The sequence below is a fragment of the Protopterus annectens genome, chromosome 10.part0 (assembly GCF_019279795.1).
Source record: "Protopterus annectens isolate FY-2018-M chromosome 10.part0, PAN1.0, whole genome shotgun sequence".
Classification (NCBI taxonomy): Eukaryota; Metazoa; Chordata; order Ceratodontiformes; family Protopteridae; genus Protopterus; species Protopterus annectens.
The window spans coordinates 911907612-911929020 of record NC_056744.1 but is presented as its reverse complement, the minus strand read 5'-3'; positions in this window follow the sequence as shown (position 1 = coordinate 911929020).

Genomic DNA, 21409 nt, shown 5'->3' with positions numbered 1-21409 from the left:
TCTGAAGAAATAGGTTTAATCAGGTTCATATGAAGCTCATCATTAATCTTTGGAAATATAATTTTCTGAAGAAAATCATTATTATTCTTATTTGGATTTACATCCTGTTGTTCACCATATAGTTCTGAAAATATTAGTTCAAAACCTTTATGATATCTTCGTGTATGTTTTATTGTTGAAGTATATTTCAGGGATTTGGGAAGGTGACTTGATTGATTAATAATTTTACCAGCATTTTCTGTTCATGGAATGATAATTTACTGTTTTGTAATAAAAAGTTTCTTCTGACAATTTAATAATTCGTTTACTATAATTTCTAATTAATTCCTGATCTAATAATTCAATTTTGATTCCAAGTCATGCATATCTTTCACTTGTAATTTCTTGTAGAAAGTAGCTTTTGGATAAACATTCCTCTAATTTGCACTTTGATAGTTGCCCATTCTATGTCTGATGGATGTCGGTTTTCTAAAAGCTTATTTAATAATTGATTAAAAACTCCTGAGCTTCTTTTAATACATCCTCTTTATGCAATAGATATGGATTTAATGTCCAATTATAACCCTAGCATGCAATTTATGACAAGTATCTTTCTTAAAGGTTAATGTGATCCTGATGTATATATAGGGATCAAAACACATTAGTGTATCTGATATTAAAAGAAATCGATCCTGGACCACATTTTATGACAGCTCGAATAAAATGTGAAGTTATTTGGATTCATTTGGTCCTTATTATATTTAAATGGATCATAAAGTTTAAAATCTGCTTTAAGTTCCTGCAGTGCTATCACTGCCTGATTATTATAAGATCTATGGGGACTTGTTTTATCTAGTTTAGGGTCTTGGTATGTATTCCAGTCACCTCCTATTATTATATAATAATTGTTATATTGGTTTAAAATAAAGTAAAGTGATGTTATGAAGGTTTGCTGATTGGTACATGGGGCATATATATTAAGAAGAATAAAATTTTGTTATAAAATTACATAACACCATCTTCCTTCTTTATCCATTTTAAAATCTAAAATTCTCTCTTGGAACTGAGTTTTGATGATTATTGCTACACCTGCACTATTAGTTGTCCTGATCCATTTTTATTTTTAATGGCAGTCCATTGATCATTAGCCAAGTGGGTTTCTTGTAACAATATAAATTGTGCTTTTGACTGAAGAAGTAAATGAAAAATAGTTTCCTTTTTTCAGATTCTGGAAACCTTTAACATTCCATGAGTCTATTATCCACATAAAAATACTTTTAAAATGTTAGTGTATATGTTGAATTTGAAAAGCGATACTAGATTCGGTATAATATCAGATTTTGAAATATCTGGAAGCAAACTAAATGCCCCATCCTAACCAGTGCCTATCCACTATTCTCCTGGACCAGGACAAACATAGGTTTTAACACTGTTTATACTTCTATTGGTATACATCAATCCTAAATGACTATTATATAATAACACCCTAACAAGATATACAAAACCTATGATAACTACAACTAACCCTACAAAAACTAACCTACACATTCCCCATTAAACACTAGTACCTATCTACAGCTCTTGAATATATTAGTTAGTTAACACACTGTTATGTCTTACATACCAATTTATTCTACCCTGTAATGATTTACATACATTATTAATTAAATAATTGGTTATATTATCCTAGAATAACTAACTGTCTTATCTAACTTTGCCTAGGTAAGTATAACATGTTAACAGCAGCATTGATAAAAACAACAACAGTAACATTTTTTCACCATTAATGTATTAATACTGTAAGAAATATATAGCTAACATAATGCACAGAATCTCTAGAACCACATAAAATATATATCCTTCCATTCCCTTAGGAATAGGAGAGTGAATTATACATGTTAACACATATAGATTATCATAGCATTAATAAGGAGAAAGTTTTTTTTTTTTTTTTTGTAGTAACATAAACAATATAACAGTCATTTCAAAGGCAGAAAAGCAAAAATATCAATAGTATATAATTATAACTGCATTTCTATCTTCAGGCACACTATCTAGATCCAAAATAGAATAATTGTAGTAACTTTATATTGTTTCTAACATTGTAGTTAAATTACTCTATTTAACCATATGTTACAGCCCAGTTTAAATCCTTACCTGAATAAGCTGACATTTCTTTATACAAAATAAAAGTCAAACCTCTCTAAAATAGTCCAGGAGCCTCGTTTTGCCATTCTAAAAGCTTCCACTTCCTGGTATAAAAATCTTGATTTTGAGTTCTCGAAGGGGACCCATTATGTGGACAGATTTCGGAAGTGCCACAACAAAAGCTGACCCTCTGGAGCATTTCTAGGACTTCCTGTTGACTCACAGACACACACAGTTCATCAAGGCTGCAGGAGTTCATGAAATCTTTAGATTTAAGCTGGACCTGTAAGAAAATACTGGTTAATGATTAAACAGGGGCCTGGTGAGAAAAAGAAGCAAACAAAGGATTTTGAAGCCTTGAGGTATAGTAGCCATGGAATCCCAGAATCTGTATTGCTGTACACAGACTGAATGTTCCAGTTAAGCTTCTGAAGTTGGAAGGGATTTAAAAGTCTTCAAAAGGTGAGTTTTGCTTCCTTTTTGTAGAAACAGAATATTTGGCTCCATCAAATGTAAAGATTAATGTACTTGGATACTTCATCTGGAATTTTATATTTTTATCAATAAGAAATTTGCAGTAAGGGGCTAATGCTTGTCTGGCTTGTCTGATTTGCATTGGTAGATCTTGACCCATAGAAACTCTGTTATTTTGCCACATTACAAAACCTCATTTCTTTTCATAGTTAGAATTATTTTATTTACATCCTGGTAATTCAGAATTTTGACATAAACCGGTCTAGGAATATTTGATGCTTGTGATTCCAGTCCTCGAACAATATTTCCAGTATCTGTGTAATGGTAGGCATTAGATCATTATATTGATAATTTAATAATTATGTTGTTTCTTCTGGATCTTGCCTCTAAATCCAGGATCTTGGTCTGCATAGTTTGAATGTCCAGGTCATGAATATCTGTTTTTGAAATGTTATTCTGTCCTCATTATCAGATATTCTAGCCTCAGATTTATCTATTCTGTCGAGAATTTGACTGCATGTGGCATTAAAAGCAAGTATCTGGTTTGAAAGTGCATTTAAAGATTCTTGTATGGGTAACAGTGCTGTTTTAATGTCCTCCATGTTAGCTAGCTGATCCGGTTGGTTTGTTCCTCCTGTTTTAAAAGATCTTGTGGTTTTACAGTTTTCTGTCTTTTAAATGTAGAGTCTTTCTCTGGTGACATCAGCATTGATAATTTAGTTTTAGTTGTTGTTGTGTCCATATTTTTGTCCAGTTTTGACATCTTGAAACAGAAATCAGATAGATCCTTTGTTTATAGCTCTATTCAGAGTCAGGCAGACAATCAGCTTTAATCCTGTGAAATTAATTAGTTTTTCCTTCGTTCTTTTGATTCTCAGTCGTAGTTTGGTTGTAGTAGAATAGTTATATCGACTTGTAGTATATCCTCAGGGTTACTTATTCTTGCGAGTAACTGGAGAGCTGTAGATGTACAGTGTCTACAGAAAGGCGGCCATCTTTGTCTCCAGCTCTTCAGTTTTAAAATACAGCTAATGGAACAAGTTTCATTTAACCCTGGAAAATTATAAGCATTCAGCTTAATTTGCCAAGACAGTTCTAACTCCTCCAACTGTAGGGGTGTGGGGCCAACCCTAGTATCTTGCAATACCTGATCAATAACCATGTACTTAAATTTATGTTCTTTGTTAACCTGAATATGTTTAGCTAGGGCATTTTCAATTTTCACTTTGTAAATTGCATACTGGTGTTCGTAAACTCATTAGCTGTATTTTAAAACTGAATAGCTTACAGAGATGATTAAGTGTATGTTGTGTGAGCTATAATTCACCTTTTCTAAGTGACATTACATATATTAGTAATTACTTTGACTTAAGCAGTATGTACATCAGATTTGTCATGTACTATGTTTTTTATGTATTATTAGGATAGTTAAAGTAATTGTTTAATACCTTATTAGTGTTACACTAGCACATGAAATGTTAAAGTTATTTGGTATACTTTGTTTTTATTGCTGGCTGCAACTTTTGAGTGGGAGTTTGTCTTTAAATTTTAGGCTGGATGTTATGTGGTTATGTTAGGATTGGTTATTGTTATCACCTGACATTATTTTTAACACAATTTTTGAATTGATGTTTGTAAACTGCTTTCTGAAGAAGTTTGCTTAGGAAGCACATGAAAAGCGCTTCAACTTTTTTAGTCAATAAATCGACAGTTTGAATTTCAGACCTTGGCGGCTTGCTGTGACAGTGTTGTTTGTTTTTTATCAATTTGGTGTGCCTATTTTATTTCATTTGTATTATGTACATATTGCACTGGTGACTCTTTTGTCATTGCACTTGTATTATGAATTGTGTATTACTATACATATATTAAATTTCTGTTCATTGGATCGTTTCTCCCCAAGCCTCTACTAACAGTGAGTTCTAAGCCTATATGAATTTCTCATTAAATGAATGGCAAATAAATAAATGCAATACAATCTGTGATTAGATCCTATGTGTAAACATACTATAAGTAAAATGATAAAAATGTTAATCACTGCAAAATTTGAAAGGGCTTTACCTGCTTCATTATGTGCATTTGGGGTGTTTTAAACTGAATCTAATGATGTTGAAAATTTTATTGCATTTGTAGAAATTGTTATGCAATGAAATTATGTTCAAAACTAAGTAGCCTATAATAAAGCATGTGTTAAATTCTAGTAACAATCAGAAAATAACTGGAAATATTATAATTCAGTTGTGGAAAAATTGGTCATATAGCTAAAATTTGTATTAGTAATGTTATAGCTGTGAAAACTGGAACCAGTGAAAAGTATGCTACTAAGAATGCTATGCCTATGGAATGTATAGAACTGTAGGCAAAAGTAGTGGAGTCACTATTTTGCTACTATACTACAGCAAAGTTAATTAATCACAGTGTCTTAAATGATGGCAGTGAGCTATGGGGACTACTAATTCAGGCACTATGGTCACGTCTATAAAGCCACAGCATGTATATTTAAAGAAAACCCTTATTAAAAAAGCAGTTGAAGTGGTCTGTGTTCATGGAAATAGCAAATAGGATCCAAATACTCAATTAGAAATACAAGTTATATTTGGGAGTATACTTTATTCTGATTCTGTAGTTCCCAGTTTAACCCATGATATGATAACAGGGAAAGATTGCCTCCATTTGAAAGAATTGCAGAGGCAGTAGGAAGAAGCTATTGCTTTTAAATGACCACTTTATCAGTGTAAGGAGGGAACCAGCAAGTGAATAAGCCTAGAGCTGCACCTTTATATAACCTGGAAAAAAATAAGGAGAAGCAACCAAAATTCACCAAATAAGGGTATATGAGTCAAGCAAAGATCCACAATGGAGGTACTGAAAGCAACCCAAGTAACTACTGATGGGTGAGTCTTACCTAAGTACTATGGTAGATCATAAGGAAATCACATCATATTTTTGAAAGTCAGTAACACCAACCATATCAAATTGGATGGAATCACAATCAGTAGTTTCTACTCAATAAACTTAGTGTAATTCTATCACTGCATTAAAGCAAAGTAGGATGGGACCAGTTGTTTGCTGTCATGTACTTTAATCTTCATTGAGGCCTTCTATACAACAAACAGCTTGTTATAAGATGAAGGAGATTTGGGTCAGAGATAAAAGATGAAATTAGTTCAAAGGGGACTCAGACTCTACAAAAGACAGCACTGATGGGATACTGCCACATAAGTGGGATAAATACTTGACTGCAAAGGGGGCTGCTACTGAGACCTGTCGTTTTTGCAGAATCACCTTCTTTCCAGAAGACATAAAACTGCATGCAGCATAAAGTGACACAGAGGGAAATTAGAAGAGTCAGACTTAAAAAAGTTGATAGCAAGGTTAGCAAACTGTAGCAGAGGGCTGATGTTATGAATAGAGGCATTTATTAAATAATCAAATGCTTTGCTCTGATAATGAGTGACAGACTTCTTAAATGCATTAAATGACAACTTAATAAAATTCACTTAATCATGGTGGAAAAAGGTCCCATCGATCTTTTTTATTTATTATTTAATAAATCTTGAACATAGTTCTCAGAAGGTCATGTTCACGGGACCAATTTTCATTTTATTAAATTATTTATATTATTAACTTATATGAGAAATATGTGTGCCTGTTTAAATTAATAGAGAGTAATAATTATGTTAACTGACAGTTTCTGTGTTATTCAATGGTCTTCAATATAGAGTGAGTTTGCAGTCTGGTATTTTTAACAGCTAATTTAAGAATCAGTTTGGTCATGTGACCCAGCTATTTGTTATAAAAGTCATAATTATTGGCCTAATGTTTTATATACATATTGAGGAAGTCATGCAGATACATATCGATTGCATCATTGGATATTAATGGAGTAAATTACAAATTTTTTGTATTTACTACTGTTTGCTGTCTCTTGTACAGACATATGGATCCCTGGCAAGTCATGGACTAAAAAAAAAAAAAAACAGCACAAATGAACAAATCTGTGGGAATGTGTAGAGCATTAATGTCTATATTAGAACATTGAAGTTTCAAAACTTTCAATGTTCTAATATCGAACCCTATCAAAGCAACAGAAAACCAATTTTTTTCCTAGGGAAATAATTTGGTTGTCCGTTTCTGTTGCTTCAGTATTTTCAGCGCTGTGGTGGAAAGTTACGGGTCAGGTTCAATTAAGTGTGCAATTGAATGTGGGTTAGGTTAGTTAGGGTTAGGGTGTGGGTTAGGTATGTGTGTGATTGTGTAGATGTGAGGGTTAGGGCGGGTTAGGTGAGTTAGGGGTAGGGCACAGGTTAGGTATGTGTGCAATTGTGTGGACGTGAGGGTTAGGGCGGGTTAGGTGAGTTAGAGTTAGGGCGTAGGTCAGGGAAGTGTGCGATTGTGTGGATGTGAGGGTTAGGGCAGGGCAGGTGAGTTAGGGTTAGGGTGCGGGAGAGGTGAGTGTCCGATAGTGAAAGAACTTAGGGTTAGGGTTTGGGTTAAGGTAAGTGGATAGTTAGTGGTGTGCGTATAGTTTAGTGTAGGTTTAGGTGTAAGATTTTAGGTGTATGTGTGTGGATTGCTGTATGTTTGGTGTGCTTGTATTGTGTGTATGTGTTTTGGTACAGCAATTTTTTTCCTGACATTTTCAAACATGTGCATATCTAAAATGGTATCAGTTACCTCAATCCGTTGTGATGGAATAAATGAAAGTCCCCTTTCCAATACATTTCTTTCATGTTCAGTCGGATTCCTTGAGGAAATATTTAAAACTATACTTCCTTTCTCCATGCCTTCTTGGATACACCCAGGGCTGGAGGGCTTGTAGGTATTTTCCTTTTGTTGCAGTTCATGCTGTATGACCTGCCTCTCTGTAATTGTCTCTCTGAAGTATTCAATTTTATTGGAAATGTGAAAAACCTGTTTTGATGCACCTTCTTGTCCATTATTTTGTGTTCCTGATGTATCTTTCTTTTGTTGCACTTCCTCTGTGGACTCCAGCCTTCGCCTCTCTTCCACTTTTTCACTCGAGTGAACAAAAGTCGTTGATAATTGCTCGATAGATTCCAGCCTTCGCTTCCCTTCCATTCCACCATTTAAAACAAGCTGTTGAAGTCATCACAAAAGGAATGCTGATAGTTGGAGGAGCGTTAGATTTAGTTCTCGCTCCTAAATTCCTCTCCTCTTCAAAACTCTCTATAGTGATGTAATCGTGTTGTTTAGCATGGCCTCCCCTCTCATTGTTTAAGGTCGTACCTTCTTTAATATGATCATAATTGCTATTTCTGGGCCATACAAAGATGTGCCCTTCCTTAAAATCCCTTTTGTCCCTTTCAAGTTTGTGAAATTTCTGTTGAAGCAGTCTACGTTCAAAAACTGCTACAGATTCAGCTATCGAAGCACATTTCTCATCCACTAATTTATGTGGATATGAAGCAAATAATGATTCCTGTTCAGAAATTACATTGGCTCTTATTTCTTCCTCTTCTTTGACAGAAGATTCCAATAATAGGCGAATATAGTTAAAGCTCAGTTCTAAATTGAGCTGCTGCCATTTACTTAACAACTCAGGTTGCCTTTCCCCTTGATTTGGCATTTTCAGGACTCTAAGTCCTCTGGGAATTACATGATTTTTCAAACATGCTTCAAAATAACATCTCTGTGTATATAGCTTCTTAATCTTGTATAGGCCATCCTCTAGTCTATGTGTCGCCCTCAAAAAGGCAGCATATTCTATTTCTTCATGTTCTATATCATTTCCATCAAAAAAAGTCTCATTAGATAGCAAAGGATTACCTTTCTTGTTTAGCAGTTCATGTAGTTTATACAATGCTTTCATTGGTATTCCAGTTACCACAGTTGGAGAATAATCAAGTTCTATCACAGGTGCAACAGTTACAGTTATACATTCTTCAGCCATTGTTCGCTACTGTAACCAAAAAATAAAAATCCAAGAAAACACTAGGCAGGAAACAGCTAGGATAAATACTCCACCAAGGTACAATAAAGTCATAAAAATCCACAAAGAAATGGTGAAGCAATCAAGGCACAGAATGTCCTGGTTTAAACACAGTCCATGAATGAATGAAACATAGGTAAAATCCAAGGTAAATTTATTCACTCAGATAAGCGCTTTCATGATACACATATCACTTCTTCAGACCTTCAAACAAACAATTCCTACCCAACTATATTTAAACAGTATTCAAACCAATCAAATCAAACCAATTAATGCTTGAAGTAATTAGCACTTAAAGTAAAACCAGTCATTCTGCAATATGTACAAAGTCATACTGAAAAACCATTTCAAGTATAAAGAGGTTCATAGGTTCATAGGTTGATATTAGGCTATCTGCCCTAGGGCATTTATAAGCTTAGCCAGAGTGTGTTTGGCTTTTGCCACCCTTTTAGATTAGTTGACTGTGCCTCTGTATAGTAGGTCACAGAAGATAGCCCTTTTGAGGTTAGTTTACTGTGCCTCTGTCTAGTAAGGACACAGAAGAGATCCCAGGGGTAAGCCTATGATCTCCCATCCACTCATCAAGATTTCTCTTGAAGAGGGTCATTGAGGGACTCTGCCTAACATGGATTGGGATTTTGTTCCAGAGTGAGGGGAGCCTCTGGGATATGAATCTGTCCTTCCAGCATGTCCTATTTATTTCTGTGCTGAGGTTTAAGTCCCTGGAGCATGTAGCTCTAAGGGATTTGGATTTCCTGAGGTGGAGCATGTCCATTAATTCTGGGTTGGACATGGCTTTATACGTCAGGCACAGATCGCCTCTGAGTCGGTGGTAAGCAACTGAGTAGAGCTAGAGTTTCTTTAGCCTAACTGCGTAGGGCATCTGTTTGAGTCCCTTGATCCTCTTGGTGAGGTACTTTTGGGGTCTTTCCAGTTGCTGCAGGTGTCGGGTAAGGTACATCCCAAATGGGGCATTGTATTAAATTATGGGCCTGATGAGTGATGAGTAGAGGGGCACAATGACCTCTCTTGATCCCTAGATCACTAGATGTGAACCCTTTCATGATAAGGTGGGCTATATAGAAGGTCTTTCTAACCACTTTGGCAACGTGATTGTCAAAGGAGAGATTGCTATCTACTTGGGTCCCCAAATCCCTAATTACTTCTTCCGTACTTAATGGATTACCACCTATGTGATAATTTGTGGGCACTTTGTTTTTCCCAAAGGGGATGACTATGCACTTTTTGGCATTTAGCTTTAGGCCATGACTCTGGCACCAGTTATCCATCTCTGTGAGACCCTTTTGGAGGATGCTTGTGACAGTTGGCGAGTCGATTGTGGCACCCAGTTTGCAGTCATCTGCAAACTTGGTCAGCCATAGTCCTCCCATGTTAGCCTGTACCTCAGAGAAATATATACCGAACAAGAGAGGTCCCAGGACTGAGCTTTGTGGGATGCCACTTGTAACTGGTTTAGAGTCTGACATGGCACCTGTAATTCTGACCATGTGGGTTCTATCCCTGAGCCAGTTTGCAACCCATCTTGTGACATAGGGGTTGATATTTAAGCTGGTGAGCTTATTTATGATGCCCGAGTGGGGTATTGTGTCAAAGGCTTTTGTGAGGTCCAGGTAGGCTGTGTGGACGACCTTCCCTTCATCTATGGCCTTGGTGACTGTTTCAAAGAAGTCGACCAGGTTCAAGAGGCAAGATCTGCCCTTAACAAAGCCGAATTGGGTAGGATCCAGTGTTTGGAGGTTCCCAATGTCTTTGTTTATGAGTTTCATGATGATACGCTCCATAGCTTTGCAGACCAGGCTAGTCAGGCTTATAGGGTGATAGTTTCCGGCGTCCGTTGTGGCACCACCTTTGTGGAGTGGGACCACTGTTGCTACGCCATTCCTTGGATACATATCCTGTAGTAAGGCTGAGATTGAACAGTGACTTTATGTGAGGGTTCAGTTCTTCTTGGAGTTCATGTAAGACGCAGCCCGGGACACCGCCCGGTCCCATTGATGCTGTGTTTTTTGCTTTGGAGAAGGCAGCTCTCACCTGTTAATCTGTGATGTCAGGGAGGCTACACTCTGTTGGGATAGACATTTGCTCTTTTGGGGAGGAAGGGGGAGAGAAGTTTGCACTGAACCTGTCTGCCAGGATGTTGGCAATGTCTGTGGGTTCAGTGTATTTTTTGTCATTTTGAACTAACTCAGAGCATATCTGGGAGTTGCCACCCAGGTTCCTGACATAACTAAAGAAGGCCTTGTGATTATCTTTAGCATCTTGTGCAATTTTTCTTTCAAAGCTGGCCTTAGATGATTTTATGAGGGATTGTAGTTTCTTGCTAGTACTGATCAGAGATGTCTTCCCTTTTTGGGAGTTTGCTCTATCATGTAGTAGCTTCCTCCTTCTGTTGTATAGCTTATTTATGGCTGGGGTCCACCAGACAGGTCTCCTGCCTTTGGAGGAATGAGTCTTGGTTTTATCTGGGATATCACAATCCATGCATTCCTGTAGGTGTCCATAGAAAGTGTTTGTAAAGGATTCTGTGGTTTGGGCCGTATTTTCCACTGGCCCGGGAGCTTTGAAGGATTCCACCTCGGTTTTGAGAAGTGTGAAGTTTGCTTTTGAGAAGTTCTTCACCGTGGTTTCCTTGGCTGGGGGTGGGGATGGGATATGGATGTCCAGTGAGATTAATTTATGGTCAGATCTTACCAATGAGGGGTATACCTCTGGTATGGAACATAGAGTCCCCATGTTGGTGATGATCAGGTCCAATATGTTTTCCCCTCTTGTGGGAGTGGTGACGAGTTGTTACATAGCATTTGAGTTTATAAATTCTAGGAACCATTGGGCGAGGGTGTTGGGGCTTGAGTAGTGCTCCCAGTCTATGTTTGGGTAGTTGAAGTCACCCAATATAATGGTGTTTGGAGAGACCTTCATATTCTCCAATGTTCTCAGGAAAGCCGAGTGGGGTTCCAGAGTTTGGGAGGGTGGTCTGTAGCAGGCTACAAACTAAAAGGCAGTTTTGCCCACTGTTAGTTGCACATGGATGGTCTCCGATGCTTCATGCAGTGCCACTAACCTGGAGGTGTGGGTATCTTTGATGAATATGGATACTCCCCCTCCTTTTGTGGTTTGGTCTGAGTTTTGGAGCCGAAAAGCACGGTATGAGGTATAACCTGTTAGTACTGGGGTGCTCTCGGGAGTCTTGAACCAGGTTTCTGTTACTGCACAGATATCGATATTCTCCATACTGAGGAGAGCCTCGAGTGCGTGCATCTTGAGGTTTAGACTTCTGGCATTGAGCAGCATTACCCTTAGTTTCTTTTTCTTTGCGTTGTCTATGGAGGTGGGTTTGTCTTTTGAGCCTTGCCTAAAAAAGGCACTATGGGGGTGGCAAGAGCCTTAGCCAGTATTCAAAAGCCCAGGGGTGACAGGTGCAAGCCGTCTCTAGCAAAGCAATGTGGCTTGTCGAGCATGTCATCCCAGGCTGACAGACACTGGATCCCCTTTGAATGACACCAATACTTTAGCCAATTGTTAAAATTGATCATTTTGTCTTTATACTGTGGCATCATTCTTGGTGAGGGTAAGATGCTACTCAAGGTCAGGGTCATACCAGCCTGGGCTACATGATCAGAGAGCTCCTCTATGTCTCTTTTCATGTAGTCCAAGGAGGTACGTCTCAGGTCATTCACACCAGCATGGACAATGACAGAGTCATATTTGTACTTGCTTTGGAGTGACCTGAGTGCTTGTGTTATGTGGTGGATCCTGGCACCCGACAGGTAGCTTACAGTGACCTTCTTTTTGTTCAGCCTGGTGAGTGGAATGTCAGTGTGTCTGACAATAGAGTCACCTATTACAAGTGTATTAGGTGTGTTGTTTAGCCTTAAGGGCTGTGACTGTGTGGCACACTGACTTTGTGAACTATGTGATAAGTGGGTATTGTTGTGGGGTAGCGGTTGCTTGGATGTCTGCTTTGGAGGTCTCTGCTGCTTGGGCAGATTTTTATTTAGAGCCTCCGAGTATGTTTTTGTGTGTTTATGTGTTTGGTTTTCTGTTGCGATAGGTCTATGTGAGACTGGATTTGTGGTGTGTGTGGTTACCTTCTCCTCCTGACTGACTGCGCCAGTATTGGGTTGAGAGAGCTCAGCCTCCAGTTTGGCTATATAGTTGCATCTCTCACATATATTTGAGCTTGTTGGGAGGAGGAGAGGATGGTCTGTGTACATAAGGCAGTTCTAACTTTGCCTCAAGATTCCCAGATTCACCAGCTGGAATGGAGAGTAAACCCGAAACTGACTTTTGGACATGCCAGAATAGTATAAGGAACTACTTTTTGACTGATCAAAAAGGACCAATAGGGAGCCAAGTACTTAAAGGGAGTATAAGAGGGTGTAGTGCTTTAGTTTATTAGTGCATACTTATAAGATTACTTATACGAGCAACTGCAGGGCTTTAGAATGAAAATAGAGTGCTTACTTTGAGATTTAGAACAGTTCTAAGGGAAAAAGTGAAGAGCAGACTTTGTGGAGCCGGGAATAGTTTAAACCCATTTAAGCGGTGCTGCCCGATGCTGCGCTATGCGCAAAATCATGCAAAACTGCACAAATGCGGGTTCTAAAGCAGGGAAACTAAAAGAGATAGGAATTGACCCAGAGTGGCCAATAAGCTACTAGTTTCAGGGCTGAGACCACTCCTCCAGGGACAGATAGGCTGCTCAAAGCTCCCCACTCACACTGGTGAACAGAGAAGCTTCCTCCTATCCAAGTAAGGATATGGACAACACAGGAAACTATACCACAGTCCAGAATTCAGCAAAACCTGAAATCTGGACTAATCTAGTTCAGCAAAGGCGGGAAAAGAGAATTTTTTTTGTTTTTTTTTGTTTTTTTCAGGAAACAGCAGAAAAACACACAGAAAACACCGTAAATGCTATAAACAGGCTAGCGCACTTTCGTGTGTAGCCTACAACAGTTATACAATACAAAAACTACTTAAATTGATATAAAACAAGTGCAAAAACTGTAAAAAGCAGAAGGCAAATACAATTTAAACTTTTTGAAGCACAGATCAGTTAGAAATTCGCTTTTTAGGTGGGAAAAGGCAGTCAGAGCAAAAAAACAGAGAAAAAATACTTAAATCTGGAAAAGTCTCTCCTGGGTCTCTCTGTTGCCTGTATCACTCTGCAGAACACCACGAGGAGCTGTGCGGAGTTGTATACTGGCGCAAAACCATGCAAATGTGGGTTTTAAAGCAGGGAAACACACAGAAAACACTGTAAATGCTATAAACAGGCTAGCGCACATTGGTGTGTAGCCTACGTAATAAACATTGTAACATAAAATACATTAGTAAAAACAATTAAAATATACATTTAATATGTTTCTCTGTCTTTCATTAAAATAATTTAATTTCATTTGAACAACCTCCTATTCTTCAGAAATGGTTTCAAGGGTATTCTATCATTAAGGCCCTTTCCTTTATTAGCTCTTAATCTGATAATCCACCTAGTTTCAGAGGTCTCTGTATGGTTCCTTATATCACCACCTCTCTCATTAGGAATATTTCTCTCAATAACTGAGAACATAAAATTATGGTCATTGCCTTCAGAGGACACATGTTTGGCTAACACATTAGTGGCAACACCATTCCTAATATTTAATAAGTGTTCTCTAATTCTAAATCGTAGCTGTCTGTCAGTCTTGCCCACATAAAATGCAGAGCATTTCTGACAGACAGCCAAGTAGACCACATGGTTTGTGTTACAATTAGCTGCTACACTAAAATCATATATTCGCTTAGTGTCTGGATGTGTAAATACATTCTCATGATTTATGTATATACGTTGATTGCATCCACCACAAGGAACCGTCTCTTTTACTCCTGCCATATCTTGTCCCTTGTTATGGTGTGAATAGCATAACATCCTTTTCAAAGATTTCCTGTTCTTAAATATAAAACTTGGATTTTCCCCTACGACTTGTTTGATTTCTGGATTCTGTGTTAATATATTCCAGTTCTTTTTATCACACTGGTTATTATATTCACATCACTGGTAAAATATGTAGAGACTCTAACAGATTCATTTTTATGTTGAACATAACCTGTTCTATCATTATTGGGCATTGAAAAATATGGCTTACCTATACTATCTCTCCATGAAGTAGATGCATCCAGGATTCCTGTGGTCATGCTATCAGCATAACCCCTTTCATTAAATCTGAGTTTCAAACTAGTTAGTTCTTCCTTAAATTCATCATTCCTGGCTGTTAGCCTTGAAGTCCTAAGGGTTTGCCATTTTACTACATTCTTCAAGATATGTCCTGGATGCATACTGCTTCTATGGAGTAAAGTATTTCTATGACATTTCTTCCTAAACAACTTGGTGGTTATCCCATTCACATCGTCCATACTAATCATTATATCAAGAAATTCTATTTCTTGTCTAGAGTATTTCATCTCAAATTTTAGAAAGTCAGTGCTGTTATTAATTTCTGTAGTGAATCCTTTTAACGTTGCATCATCACCACTCCATAACAGGAAGAGGTCAGGACCTATATGTGTTTAATAATGCATATGAAAGACAAGATGGAGATCTGCTATTAGTGACACTAGATGTATGCTCGTTGTTTACTTGTATTCCGAATACAATTGGATTAGAACTGTTGAGACAATATTTGCTGGAAGAAGGGACATATGATGAAAAGAAAATAGATCTAATATGCTTATTAATGGAGTTAGCTTTAACAAATAGTGTGTTAAGTTTTGATGGTAAATTATATAAGCAGAAAGATGGTGTGGCCATGGGGAAGGCAAGTGCAAATAGCTATGCCAATCTCGTCATAGCCACATGGGAAAACAGGAATGTGGTTACTAATGAAAGATGGCCCCAGATCCAATTTTATAAATGGTTTGTTGATTAGCTATTCCTGTTATGGAGTGGTGATGATGCAATGTTAAAAGGATTCACTACAGAAATTAAGTCTTAGGGGGAAATCCAAGTTTTATATTTAAGAACAGGAAATCTTTGAAAAGGATGTTATGCTATACACACCATAACAAGGGACAAGATATGGTAGGAGTAAAAGGGACGGTTCCTTGTGGTGGATGCAATCAATGTATATACATAAATCATGAGAATGTATTTACACATCCAGACACTAAGCGAATATATGATTTTACTGTAGCAGCCAATTGTAACACAAACCATGTGGTCTACTTGGCTGTCTGTCAGAAATGCTCTGCATTTTATAAGGGGCAAGACTGACAGACAGCTAATATTTAGAATTAGGGAACCCTTATTAAATATTAGGAATGGTGTTGCCACTAATCCGTTAGCCAAACATGTGTCCTCTGAAGGCAATGACCATAATTTTATGTTCTCAGTTATTGAGAGAATTATTCCTAATAAGGGAGGTGGTGATATAAGGAACCATACAGAGACCTCTGAAACTAGGTGGATTATCAGATTAAGAGCTAATAAAGGAAAGGGCCTTAATGATAGAATAACCTTGAAACCAGTTCTAAAGAATAGGAGGTTGTTCAAATGAAATTAAATTATTTTAATGAAAGACAGAGAAACATATTAAATATATATTTTAATTGTTTTTAACTAATGTATTTTATGTTACAATGTTTATTACGTATTTATACTTGAAATGTTTTTTCAGTATGACTTTGTACATATTGCAGAATAACTGGTTTTACTTTAAGTACTAATTACTTCAAGCATTAATTGGTTTGATTTGATTGGTTTGAATACTGTTTAAATATAGTTGGGTAGGAAGTGTTTGTTTGAAGGTCTGAAGAAGTGATATGTGTATCATGAAAGTGCTTACCTGAGTGAATAAATTTACCTTGGATTTTACCTACGTTTCATTCATTCTTGGACTGTGTTTAAACTAGGACATTCTGTGCCTTGGTTACTTAACCATTTCTTTGTGGATTTTTATGACATTATTGTACATTGGTGGAGTATTTATCCTGTTTCCTGTCTAGTGTTTTCTTAAATCTGAACTATATTAAGCTCTTAGGTTAGCAATCCAAGAGAGCTCCATTTTTACATCATACCCTCTGCCAAGATGATTTGTTTATGCTGCACAAATTATTATTACTACCAATAAAAATAAACTTTGTTGAATTATTTTTAAGATTGTGTTTATTTAATTCCCTCCTTTTCTCACAACATCTAATGTCAGTCAAATGCAAAGAAATTCAATGTTTCAATGTACATTTGATTTTTCCTATATAAAATGAGCCACATATACATACTGCATTGCATGCTTGCATTCTGAACAACAAGTAATAAGTTGATGGATTTCAAACATTTTATTAGTACTGACAAGCAAATATATGAACACAAAGATCAATTTCTGAATTGCTAAGAACCCTTAGGAAATGAATCAGAAAAGGCCAAAGGAGATTTCAAACTACTTTGATATTTAAATAAAGACAAATCTGACCCAGATATTTTTTTATTTTTGAAAAGAAAATGTGCAATTTTAAGATAATATTGATTAAAAAAACAGCTTAATAGTCAGGAATAGCTGCCAATGACCTTGTATACTAGATCTAATGTTAAAAAGGTACCTGTGCCATAAAAATCTAAATTGTAAATCAGTACCTTTTCTTGATGTAGCAGGTTGAGAAGCATAAGTTAGCAATTCACTTCTAGTCTTACTATCATCTCATTAAATAGATGGATAAACTGACTCCCTTGGATATCAGCAGGTTAAAAGTGATGTCTTAATGTTTCATTTTCAACCTACAATTCTTCTGTACCACTGCAAATTATTTTAATCCTAAAGAAAAATACTAAAGAACTGGGAATAAGGACTATTACTCATAATGTGGTGGGGATAGCAATTATGAGCTGAGAAATGAGAATAACAAGTGAAAGACTTTTTATATAGAAATGTACTGATAGGTCCATCTACGGTATTACAGAAATATCCAAAATAATCATAGTGAATAAAGTAAATGAATATGTGAACCTCAAAGCAAAATCATTAATGTGCTATACAAAATCATCCAGTCGATGAAATAAGCCCTTCCACATTAACCAGGAGTCTTCCAGATACTGTCTTCACATGTCCATATTACACAGGTGGGAAATGGTCTCATGATCATAAATGTTTACAACTTCAAAGTATCACATAAATACATCTCCATATTGAACAAGAGCTGCCCCCCACTGCAGTGCCATTATGTTGAAGCTAATAGGCATTGGCATTAGTAATAGGCACTATTAAAATAAAATGCATTCGATTTCAAGACAAACTCAAGAAGGGTCAAAAGAAAGTTGTTGAATTCAACTGAATACAGAGCCAAAAATTAAAAAAAATATATATCAAACAGGTTAATTACTTTTGTGTGAGAAATACTCATATATAATGCTTATATGTCAAGAGTTCAAAGAAATGTGTATTGTTCAACCTGTAAATCTTGCAAAAGATGTAAAAAATGAATTGTATATTTAATGTGTGCTCTAGCCAAACTGAGTAGTGGTTTTAAAGTTAATGCAAGATATTCTGATAAAGACTCTGTAAGGTAAACACAATCTGTCACAATAGAATGACCGGGACATGGTACTGTTTGTTTAGATATTTTTGGCAATAAATAAAAATGCTCATATTGAGAAATATCTGCTGCTGTTTGTGATTTCAAATTTAAAGTAATGGTATCCCTCTCCACTGATGATTTTAAAAAACTAAAAAACTATTGATTTGTTTCTTGAAGTAATTAACATAACCATTATGTACCCAATCATAACAAAATATTATAACAAGCTATGAGTTACCTTCAGCAATATAGTTATCCATATCCCATAATACTACTTGTCACCTCCAGTAATAATAAAGTCCATTCTTAAAATTTTGAAAAATTACACATTCTTCAGCACTAGGATTAACTGAAAAGTTTTTAGATTTTTTTAATTGTACTTTGCTTCATAAAGCTTTTCAAATGCTTTGTTAAAAAAGATGGATTAAAGGATAATAGGTTAAATTATCATTCTTTTTTAATTTAAAAGTAAAAAAGTCAGTGTATAAAGAACCAACTAACTCTCTCGTGTATAATTAGTATTGTTTATTTAATAATCCACAAACTCATCTAACCTCTTTTGCAGACTTAATGTGTGACACAAAAAAGCTTGGTACAAAGTTCAAACCTTTATTTAACTTAAATTCTTTATGATTAGATAAAAAAGCATTAGCAATATTCATAATCAAATTCCCAACACAGGTTATTTTTGTCCCTCCATTAGTTGTTGAAAGTGCGCTAAAACTGATTCATTTTGAGTAGTGTTTCCAACCCTCTCTTTTATACCTAAAGGGATGATATCAATTGTTATATTATTTGAGCTCTTATGTCCTGGTGATAAGTCAATTGAGTCAACATCAGTGTATGTGAAAAAGGAAAAGTCAACAGAACTGAATTATTTTACTGCCTTCCTCTTCATTTTATAACCTAGGCTATGGTATTCTGATTCAGTATTAAATTTCTTTTCTTTAGCAAATCTAACATTGTTTTTCTGTTGTCATCAAATAAACCCATTAGTTTGATAATCATTCAAGTCTCATTTAAACTTTTTTATCCAACTAGTTTCAGCTTTTTATTAAATGATTCAGTGTTATTCAAATATTTACCATGCAAAATCTCAAAGCCATTATATTCCTTAAATGGTTCTACTATTTTAGCAGATTCCAAAGCCTGTAGATTAAGTACCTGAATCTCAACCTCATAGATAATGATTAACATTTCAACTAATATTTGGGAGGACCCATTTTAATTTGCCCTCCATTTGTTATAATGGCACTGTTATTGGACCAAACCCAGGGTAAAAAAACGCATGCTAGCCCTTAACTCATTACATCCAAGTGACACCTCCAGGTGAATCTGCAGTTAACTCCTACTGGCACCTCTAGGCTTCAAATATTGTTTGTTGATATTTGCTTCAATAATTCCAAAACCATGCTATATACAAGGTTTTAAAAGATTTCATCTTAAAGCTTACACAATGTCAGACTCAACTGCATTAATATTTGACCTCTGTCTAGTGCAGCTAAAGAGGTATAAACTGTTGTTTTTATGATACTAGCTTATATAGATATCCTTTTCACATAAATTAACAAATCTGATATTGTCATTGATTATCCTGAGGTTAAAATTCGTAGGATGTTAGATGGAAGTTTAAACGCTAAAGTCCACAGGAAAATATGTTAAACAAACATTTTTTTACATCAGAATACCATGCATCCCAACATTATTTTTAGGAATGTTGTAAAGGGGCAAGGAATGAGGGCATCAATGTTAAATGCAAAGGACGAAGGGTTCTTTCAAGAGCTGGGTAACTTAAGTAAGAGGTTTCAGGAGAGAGGGTATAATGAAAAAAGATGTTGAGAGCATTTCAACCAAAATACCAGAGTTAAGATCAACACAGGTGAAGCCTTATTTTTCTGAGGGTTCACATAATGAACCTATTAGGAATAGAGATGTTAACAATACTTGAGTATCTATTTTTAACTTGAGTAATGTGGGTCAAGTAATAGATGTTTTGAAGAAACACTGGTCAATATTAACAAATGACCCCAAGATAAAAATGTATAGTTGATGAGAAACCTAATAGCCTAGTACCAACCTATGAACCTATATTGGATGGGAGAAAGGAATTTCACCCCCTGGACCATGTCAGTCATCCTGCTAAACAGAGGTCCAGGGAAGTAAATAGTGTGGGAAGAAATAGCCAGGGAATTGTTATGGCTAGGCTTGTATAGGCCCTAGGGCTGATAGCCTAGTACCAACCTATGAACCTATGAACCTAAAATAAAAAATCCCTTAAGAGCATGTTGTTTTATCATAGAGCTGAGATTGTTTCTTCAAATGAAGGGGAAGTATGTGGAACTTTTCTGTGCTCTAAATGTAATTTCTGTAGTTTTATAGGGTCATCAGTGAGCTTTAGACATCCAGATGCTGGTAACCAATTTATTTTTTGAGTCCATGCTGACTGTAATACGTCATACTGCAGTTCGTGTTTATCGTTTTATATAGGCAAAACTGACAGATGCTTTAGGGATAGAATAAGGGAGCATCTGCATAACATTAATAATGGTATAACTACTAATGCCTTAGCTAGACATGGGATACAGAATGATCCAACGCACAGCTTTAAATGAATGTGGTGGAGATATGAGGAACATGTCTGAAATATTTGAAATGAGGTGGATTATAAGGATGAGCACTGACATTGGGAGAGGTTTGATGATAAAATACTTATTAAACCTGTTTTGAAGGCCAGAGGTCTTCGCAAGTAATATTTGGAATTTAAATGTTTTTTTAGTGGGTAATTCATTTCATGTTGCTATATAAAAATATAACAAACATAAACATTTTTGTATTAAAAAATGTTTATCATTAATTATTTTTTTTATTACTTACAAGATAAGATATAATATATTATGCTGAATTTAGTCCTTAGATGATATGATGTTTTAATGTGTTAGTACACCTTTAATAAAGTTCTTACATATGTTACCATTTTACATACTATGTAGCTGTACTACAGAAATCCTTTTATACATATTTTTGCACTGATTATATGCATTTTTTGTACTGTATATATAAGTGAAAATGTTTTTATATATTGATTTGTTTACTACACACAATATACATTAGGTTTATATATAGAATATTAAGGATAACAGTAGAATTAGTTTGTTGATAAGTTACCAGACATTTAAGCATTGTGATTGGTCCAACAGGATTTGAATTCATTTATCTAGAGGAAATCGTTTTATTTTATTTTGTATAATGTCTGATGAAGCAGTCTTGAATGACTGTGAAAGTGCTTAT